Source organism: Eutrema salsugineum, unplaced genomic scaffold (genome assembly GCF_000478725.1).
Source record: "Eutrema salsugineum unplaced genomic scaffold, Eutsalg1_0 scaffold_11, whole genome shotgun sequence".
In the NCBI taxonomy this organism is placed as follows: Eukaryota; Viridiplantae; Streptophyta; class Magnoliopsida; order Brassicales; family Brassicaceae; genus Eutrema; species Eutrema salsugineum.
This window is the reverse complement of record NW_006256901.1, coordinates 7082701-7092037: the sequence shown is the minus strand read 5'-3', so window position 1 is coordinate 7092037 and position 9337 is coordinate 7082701. Positions and strand designations below refer to the sequence as shown.

The 9337-nt window shown below is 42.2% G+C and overlaps 2 non-coding genes across 2 annotated transcripts; both read right to left on the bottom strand.

Moving 5' to 3' along the window:
* Positions 1-1728: 1728 nt before the first annotated feature.
* Positions 1729-1835, bottom strand: LOC112090177. The gene has a single exon (XR_002901525.1). It is a non-coding gene; the product is annotated as a small nucleolar RNA R71 (small nucleolar RNA).
* A 5130-nt stretch (positions 1836-6965) lies between these two features.
* On the bottom strand, positions 6966-7072 carry LOC112089991. Its single transcript, XR_002901350.1, has one exon. It is a non-coding gene; the product is annotated as a small nucleolar RNA R71 (small nucleolar RNA).
* Positions 7073-9337: the final 2265 nt, after the last annotated feature.

Genomic DNA, 9337 nt, shown 5'->3' with positions numbered 1-9337 from the left:
CTAATCAAGAGAGTTTGAGAGATCTTTGTGTTTAAAGCTGCAAATCCATCATTATCTATCTTCTCCATCTACATCGCTCATCATTAATCATGCCAATCTTCTCAACTTGCAAAGGTTTAAGAGAGATTAGCATGATTAGTGAGTAATCCCCATATTAAGGTCTTAGATATGTAGATTAGGGTGCTTAGGTGGTAAATTAGTGAGCTTAGGGGTTAGATCATTCATATTTCATTCTCTACAACCTGTTCTTAATGCTAGATCCATACACATCATATGTGGTCTAGATTCTGGGCATTTCATGCACCAAAAGTGTTTGATAAAATGCCTGAACCAAGGTTGTTAGAGGTTTAAGTATTATTCATCATGGGAATGATTTTTTTATATGCTTAAATGACAGATTAAACTGGTTCTCAATGCTTGTTGATTCATGTTTCACTAATGATGATTAGGTTGGAAACTGTTTTAACATAGATGTTAATGCCTTCATGAGAGGATTAGCTTAGTTAATGATGTTTAAGTTGAATGGTTTGCTTGATCACATGATTCATTAGCTCACTAGTTTAGCACCAAAGGCACCCTAATCCACTATCATGTCTAAGACCTTTCTCATCATCATACATACATTCTCATCTCATTTAGCTTATTTACTTGCTTGTTTAAGTTGATCATTAGCTTTGATCCTTGTTTTAAGTTCTTAGTTGTCATTAATCATCAAAACTTCACTCATTTGGCTTGAATTAAGAACTGATCTTGCATCTTAGTATCTACACATGATGGATTGATACCCTTTGTACTGCAAAGTGACAAAAGGGATTGATAACCCCTCATTTAGAGCCTTGAAAACTCTAAGTTATCAATTGGCGCCGTTGCCAAAGTGTGATAGCATTAAGATTGTGTCATTTATTGATATCAAGCATTTTCTTTTGTGTTTTCTTATTTCTTTCAAGTTCTGGTTGTGAGTTTCAGGTGCATGAACACCAGGTCCAGATCAAGAAGCTGTGGTCCACCTTTCCCCTTAAACGACAACATTAATCTTTTGGTACCAAGGAGGAGAAGGGATAGGCGTGGACGACAGACTGATCAGGCTGACATGGAAAATCAAAGAGAGCATGTGGTTGACATTGAGCAACCGGCTCAGAAGCAACAGGCTCAGGGCAATGGAGCTGGTAATGCAGCTGGTAATGGAGCTGGTCAAGGGTTACATCAGGGTAATGTTCATCAGGAACAGGTGCATCAACAGCAAGCTTATGTCCACCAGGGACAAGCTCCAGCTCATCAGCAAAGGCACCAGGCCAATGTACAGCAAAGACAACAGGCTCACCACCAACAGCCCTTCCAACACCAGCAAAGGAGATATGAGCAGCCACAGGTCTATGTTGGAGAGAATGACACAATGCTCATCAGTATGGAGCTGGAATTCAAGCACCACCTGTGCAAAACAACAATTTTGAAGTCAAGGCATCTTTGCTGAATATGGTCCAAAACTCAAAGTTCCATGGATTAGCAATGGAAGATCCCTTGGAACACTTGGATCAATTTGATAAGGTTTGTGACTTGACAAAGATAAATGGAGTTTCTAAGGACAGTTTCAAGCTCAGATTATTCTCCTTCAGTCTTGGTGACAAAGCACACCAATGGGAGAAGAACCTCCCAAGAGGCTCCATTCAGACCTGGTAGCAATGCAAGCAAGCCTTTCTATCTAAGTTCTTCTCCACCTCCAGAACAGCTAAACTGAGAAACCAAATCTCTAGCTTCACTCAACACAGCAATGAGAGTTTTGGTGAAGCATATGAGAGATTCAGGAGCTACACCAACCAATGCCCACACCATGGGTTTAGTGAGGCTTCACTTCTCAGCACACTTTATAGAGGGGCTCTTCCCAAGATTAGGAACCAGCTGGATACTGCCTCCAACGGTAAATTTCTGGGAAAGGAGATTCATGCTGCTTTAGAGCTGGTTGAGAACTTAGCAATGAGCAATGATACATATGGAGAAGACTTTGATAGAACCAATAGGAGTGAGAGTTCAAGCAGGGATCAAAGGTATGAGAAAGACTTTAAAACACTTGAAAGCAAGCTGGACAAGGTGTTATTGGCCACTCAAAATCCAATGCACTTTGTAGGAGAGTATGAGGAACCTTCTCAATGCTTTGAGAACATCAGTGAAGACGGTCTTACTCAGGAAGAGCTTAACTATATTGGGAATCAGAGGTTCCAAAGATATCAGTATGCCAATGCCAATCAGAACCTCTCTTACAGGAATCCCAATGTAGCAAACCCACAAGACCAAGTCTACCCTACTTCTCAAGCTCCACAGAATTTTGTTCCCAAGAACAACTTTCAAGGGTCTTTCCAATCAAAGAATCAGTTTGCTCAGAATCAGGGTTTCAGTCAACAACAACAACCATTTCAGGGTTCTGGTTTCAGTTCACAGCAACAGCCAAAGGCACCACCAGGGTTTGGTCCACCACAGTTCCAGCAGCATGCGCCGGTTCAGCATCAGTTTCAGCCAGCACCTGTTCATCAACAGCCACAGATGGGGTCAGATATGGTTGGGATCCTGCAACAGCTGCTTCAGGGTCAACAATTGTTTGCAAGCCAGTATGCATCAATGCATCAGGACATCAAGGAATTGAAGCAAAACCAGGCCTCTAGCTCAAGGAACCAAGGCCTGAACCCAACCCCAAGGAATATGCTAAAGCCATTACACTGAGAAGTGGCAAAGAGCTACCTGGTATTGAGCAGAACAATGTGATCATTGAGGACAATGATCAAACTGAGGGGGAGGCAGTCTTAAAAAATGATCAAGTTGCTGAAAGATCTAGGAAAGATAAGGGTAAAGAGGTGGAAAAGGAATCTGAACCAGAAAAGATATATGTCCCACCACCTCCATACCAACCCAAGCTCCCATTTCCAGGGAGATTCAAGAAGCAGCTTGTAGACAAGGCAAGAGCTGTATTTGAAAAGGCTCTCAATGAGACACCACTCACAATGCCTCTCATTGATGCATTTCTAATGATGCGAAAGATGGGTAAGTTCTTAAAAGATGATATTCTGAACAAGACTAAAGAGCTTCAAGGTATGGTGGTATTGAGTCATGAATGCAGTGCCATCATTCAGAGAAAGTCCATTCCAAGAAAGTTGACTGATCCAGGGAGTTTTACATTCCCTTGTGCCATAGGGCCTCTGCTATTTTCCGGATGCCTTTGTGATCTGGGAGCATCTGTCAGCTTGAAGCCATTGTTCAAACCTGCTAGGATCTCTCTTGTCCTTGCAGACAGATCAGTTAGGTTACCTGTTGGGATGTTGGAAGATCTGCCTGCAAGATAGGTGGTTTTGAGGTTCCAACTGATTTTGTTGTGCTAGAGATGGATGAGGAAGCAGTTGATCCTCTTATCTTGGGCAGACCATACTTGGCCACAGCAGGAGCAGTTATTGATGTGAGAGTGATATATTCATAAATTGCATCATTTAATGTACATATTCTAGTCCAAATTATGTCTCATTTGCATACATTTTAGGTTTTAGGCATTGTTTTAGGACTTAGGAGATTGCATTAGGTCCAAGAGAGTTTTGCATGGTTTGGAGTGCTAAACAGGTGCTTTTGGAGCTTATTTGGAGTGGAGGATGTGATTCAGATGAAGAAATGGAGTTGAAATGATCAAAAATGGTGAAAAGGAGCAATTTCGGGTTTCTAGGCAAAATGATGTACTGATGGCCGAAGATTCTCGGCCAAAATCCTGCCCGCGGGTAGCTTTCTCGGCCAAAAACACGTACCGCGGTCAAGTCTCTCGGCCAAAAATCCCGGGTGCAGATACATATCCGAAATCGCGTCACCGGAAGCTCTTGCCGGCTGATTCAGCTTACAGGGTCTTCAGCAAAGTTGGAGATAATTGAGTCACGAACCCAGGACAGGTTGAATCAGGGCATTTGGAGCACTGAGCGGAAAGATACGGTCACCGGAAGACAGACCTCTCTCGCATCCATTCCGGAGCAATCCGATACTCCTGAATGATCGCCTGTCCGGGAAACCTTCCGGTCCGATTCAGTTGTCGGGGGCTTCATCAAAGTTGGATTAGATTAGATCACGGTTCCAGAACAAGTGGAATTATGGAATTCGGACACGTGAGAAGAAAGTTAAGCTCGTCGGAAGAAACTCCTGTCTCGCTGCCGTTTTGGACCAAGCCGATGAGCTCCGAAGAATGCGAAGGACGGTGCACTTTCAGATCGATTCGGTTTCTGGGGCCTTCATGGCAATCAGAGATATTTGAGTCCTCTTTCCAGAACGTCCAAGATCATTCAATTCGGAGCTATGAGCAGGAAGATACGGTCTCCGGAATGGACACATGTCTAGACGCCTCTCTCTGATCGTGTAAATGCACTGCGAAGATGAGCCCTCCAGGAAGCCTTCCACTTCCCAAGCACCGAAGCTTCCTTCACCAAAGTTGTAGATAGATGCGTCCTCTCTTCTCTACAACCGGAATCACTCAATTCGGACAAGTATCTTATGAGTTACACTCTCCGGAATGCGAAGTGGTCCAGACAGCCCTGAATGATGCGAGCTAAGTGAAACATGACACGGTTTGAATGCCACGGTCTGGGACTTGACCGTGGCAACTTTTACACACCTTCGGCGATTGACACGATCTTCATGCCACGTTCTACACTGACCGTGGCAAACAAACACTTGGCTGGGAGGAACTTTACAAGCATTCGGGTTTTGACACGGTTTGAATGCCACGGTCTAGGACTTGACCATGGCAACTTTTACACACCTTCGGCTTTTGACACGACCACTTGCCACGGGGCTTTACCAAGAGCTACTAGACCGTGGCAATCCAAGAAGTTCATCACCCAAACCCAGAAAAGAAGAGACACGGCCACTAGACATGGTGTAAATCAAGCCATGGCAACCTTGATCATGAAGAATCTGTCCAAGAACTTTGACACTATCAGTTTGCCACGGTCAGTTTGCCACGGTCTGTCCAAGCATCATCTGACCGTGGCAAACCACACCACTATCCATCAAAGCCGGGTCAGGACCCAGTTTGTCCTGGGCTGACCCGGTCCGCAAGAGACACTATATATGCTTTTTAGGTTTTTTTCCAAGACTTAAGCTTTGTTTTCTCTTGTTTTTCTTTCCTTTTTAGTGTAAAAACGAGTTTGATTAAGAGATATCTAAGGGATTTGATCATTCCAAAGCTGTTTCTCATCATCTCATCATCTCATTTCTGCTTCTAATCATGATTAACATCATCTCTTGCAAAAGATTAGATGTGTTCTTCATGATTAGTGAGTAGTCATCTTTTAAACTTCTAGGTGTGTAGATTAGGGTGCTTAGATGTTTGATTTGTGATGTTTAGGGTCTAGATTCTAATTTCATTTCCTTAGTTTGCTGCTCTTAATGCTAGATCTCTCATTATAAGCTTGATCTAGAACTTAGGCATTTCTCCACCCACAAAGTGTTTGATGAAATGCCTGAAAGAGCTAACTTAAGGGTTTATGCCTTTTTCATCATGGGAATGATTTGTTAAATGCATGAATGACATATTAGAACTGTTTCTTAATGCTCATTGATTCATATTTCACAAATGATGATTTGGTTTGAAAGTGGATTAGTGTAGAGATTAATGCCTTCATGAGAGGATTAGTCTAGATTAGAGTTCTAAGTTGAAATGTTTGAGATCATGTGATTGCTTGTTATGTCTTTCTGTATAAGATTCAGTCTTCTTGGTTGAGAGATTGTTTGGTCACTTATTAGGCTTGATGCATTATGCTTGCTGATTGCTTGATTATATCTAATGGTTGTTAGACTTGATTAAGTGATTTGCAAAGGGATTATTGTCATGGGAATGAATTAATCTGATTAAGAAGCCTAGACTAAAGAGTAGCAAGTGTTGCATTATGTTCTTAGCATCATGATTCAATATCTAAAGCACCCTAATCAATGATCACATCTAGAGGTTTAGCTTTTATCATTTGCTTAATCACCATCATCTTGTTTTGTTTGCTTGCTTAGTTCATTAATCATAGCTTGTTTGTTTCTTGTTTTATGCTTTCTTGTTACTTTGTTCACACCAAAACTCATCTTTGATCACTTGACTTAAGAACTTATCACATAAACTAGTGCCTAACTACCACATATATGGATTGACACCCCTTATACTACTTTGACAAGGGGATTGATAACCCTTCTTAAGGCCTTAAAAACCTTACTTATCAATTGGCGCCGTTGCCATATTGTGTGGGGATTGTTAGCATTAGTTTCTGATATAGTTTTTGAGATCAAGTTTATTTTGTTTTACTGATCACCTATCAAGCTCTGTCTTTGTTCTCAGGTTTATGATCACAAGAAACCAAGCCAGAAGACAAAGAGAAAGAGCTGTTCACTTGGAGAGGTTAGGAATGAATCAGCAAGTTGGGAATGAGCATCAGGCTCAAGAAGCTGATCAAGGTCAAAGAGCTGCTAATGGGATTGGAATTCAGGCTCAACAGGCTCATGTCCATCAGGGACACGCTCAGGGTAACCAGAACCAAGACCAACCTCAGGTTAATCCACCACAGCCCCACCCAAACCCACCCATACGTCATCAGCCCCAACCAGTCTTTGTTGGTGAGAATGACCGAGCTTATGCACACCAGTATGGAGCAGGAATCAGGCCACCTCCTGTCCAAAACAACAACTTTGAGGTGAAGGCCTCTTTGATCAATATGGTTCAGAATCAGAAGTTTCATGGCTTACCTATGGAGGATCCCTTGGAGCATCTGGATCAGTTTGACAGAGTTTGTGATCTCACTAAGATCAATGGGGTATCTGAAGACAGCTTCAAACTGAGATTGTTCCCATTCAGCCTTGGAGATAAGGCACATCATTGGGAAAAGAACCTCCCAAGAGGATCCATCCACACATGGGAGCAATGCAAAAGAGCATTTCTAACCAAGTTCTTCTCTTCATCAAGAACAGCAAGGTTAAGAAATGAAATCTCAAGTTTCATTCAGAAGAACCATGAATCATTTTGTGAGGCTTGGGAAAGATTTAGAGGGTATACCATGAAATGCCCTCACCATGGATTCTCAGATTGTCAGCTGCTAAGTACCTTCTACAGAGGTGCTTTACCAAAGGTCAGACTTCTCTTGGACACAGCTTCAAATGGTAATTTCATGACCAAGGAAGTCAATGATGCCATGACCCTAGTGGAGAATGTAGCTCAGAGTGATGAGCTTTATGGATCAGACTTTGAAAGGAATTCAAGAGGAGTTGTGAATGCTGAAGAAGAAAGGACAAGGAAAGACATCAAGTCTCTCAATGAGAAGCTAGACACACTTCTCTTAGCTTCTCATCAGTCAGCCAACCTTGTTAGAGATGTGAATCATGTGTTTCAAGACACATTTCAAAGGGAAGACATCATAGCTGAGGAGAACTTTGTAGGTGGCCAACAAGGTTACCAAAAGGGCTTTACCTACTACAAGAATCCCCCAAACCAGAACTTGTATCCTCAAAACACTCAACAACAAGGTTTTGTCTCTCCCCAACAACAAAGTCTCCAACAGAACTCAGAGAATAAGGATCAAGAAGTGCAGAACCTGCTCCAGCAAATCCTCAAAGGTCAAGCAAGTGGTGCCATAGACTTCAACAAGAAAATGGCAGAGATTAACAACAAGGTGGATTGCACTTATTCTGATCTTCTAACTCAACTTTCAACCTTGGCTTCCAAAGTCAAGACTCTAGATAACAACAAGGGCCACTGCAGTTCTCAAGCTCAAAGATCTTTACCAGGGACATCAATTGCACATCAAACAGAATACTGCAATGCAATCCTCTCAAATGATGAGAATCATGCTGCTGTCCAAGAAATTGAGGACCTTCTTCATGGCACTGTCTCAAGTGAAAGATGCCTGACAAAAGATGATGAGGACGCCATCATAGATGAGTTTGAGTTCCTGTTCTGTGATCTCAATGAGGACATTGAGAAAGAAGGTGGGGAGGCAGCTTGTTTTGATATGAAAGAGAATGATTCTGAGATTGCTGAAGGAAAGCATCAGAGAATGGTTCAAGGAAGGACATCTGATGGAGTCTCTAGCACTGGCTCAACAAGGGTGAAACCCAAATCTATTCCCAAGCTAGGCAACCCAGGAAAGTTCTCCATCTCATGCTCTCTTGGAAATTTAAAAGTGGACAATGCTTTGTGTGATTCTGGATCAAGCATCAGTGTAATGTCTTTAGACATGGTGGAGAGACTAGGGATCAAGAGTCTTAAGCATCACCCCATGTCAATTACCTTTGGAGATTCATCCTCAAAGAAGCCATATGGAATCCTTGAAAACTACCCAATGAAAATTGGTGAATGCACAGTTCCAACAGATTTTGTAGTTATGAAGATGAAGAAGACAAAAGAGCTACCTCTTTTGCTTGGAACTCCATTTCTGAACACCACAGGAGCAAGGATGGACTTTGATACTCAAAGAGTGGTGCTTGCTAAGGTAGATGATGAAATATCTTATCCTCTTAAGCCTCCTCTTGCTGGGTTTTGTGGAGTTATATCTGATGATTCTGATGAGTTGAAACACTATGGGATGATGTATGTGGGGAGTATTGGAACTATAGAAGAAGCTCAACCCCTTGCATCTGTTGAGAAGAAGATAGAATCCTTAGTAAGACCTGATCTTGAGTTTGAAGAAAATTTCTTTAGTGATGATGAAGCTTGCTTGGAATCTTTTTCTCCTACACCAAGTGAGAAGGAGGTCAGCAGCAACAAAAGCAATGGTTCAGGGTCTCAAGACAAGAACCCAACAAGCACCAAATCATTCACTCTTGGGTCCTCTTCTCAAGTCTTAACTCTCACTCCATGGAAGTTTGATGGTGGAGCTGTTGAATACAAGGTTAAAGGCATTGGAGGATCAAAACCTTTTGCAAAAGTCAGGGCAATCCTCACACAAGAGCTCATAGACAAAGGACCTGATGGTGTCCAAGATCTGATGAACAAGGACCTCATGCTTGAATTCATGGACAAGACAAGGAGCATCAAAGCTCCTCATCTCCCTCACTAAAAAGAGTGTAAGAAGTCAAACTTAGTGACTTTAAACAAAGTGCTCTTGGGAGACACCCCAAGCTTATCCTTTGTAAATATTCTTTTTAATGCTTTCTTTTGCTGTTTTTAGGATGTTTTGATGTGTTTTGTGGAGTGTGTTCAGGTTACAGATGATCTGGTGTTCTTTGGCCTCAAGGAATGGTGGACAAGATGCAAGGAAATGCAAAATTTGGCTAAGTTCACAGTTTGCCACGGCCATGAATCACTACTTGACCCAGGCGTGGCATGAGGCTTTTTCTTGGATGCCAA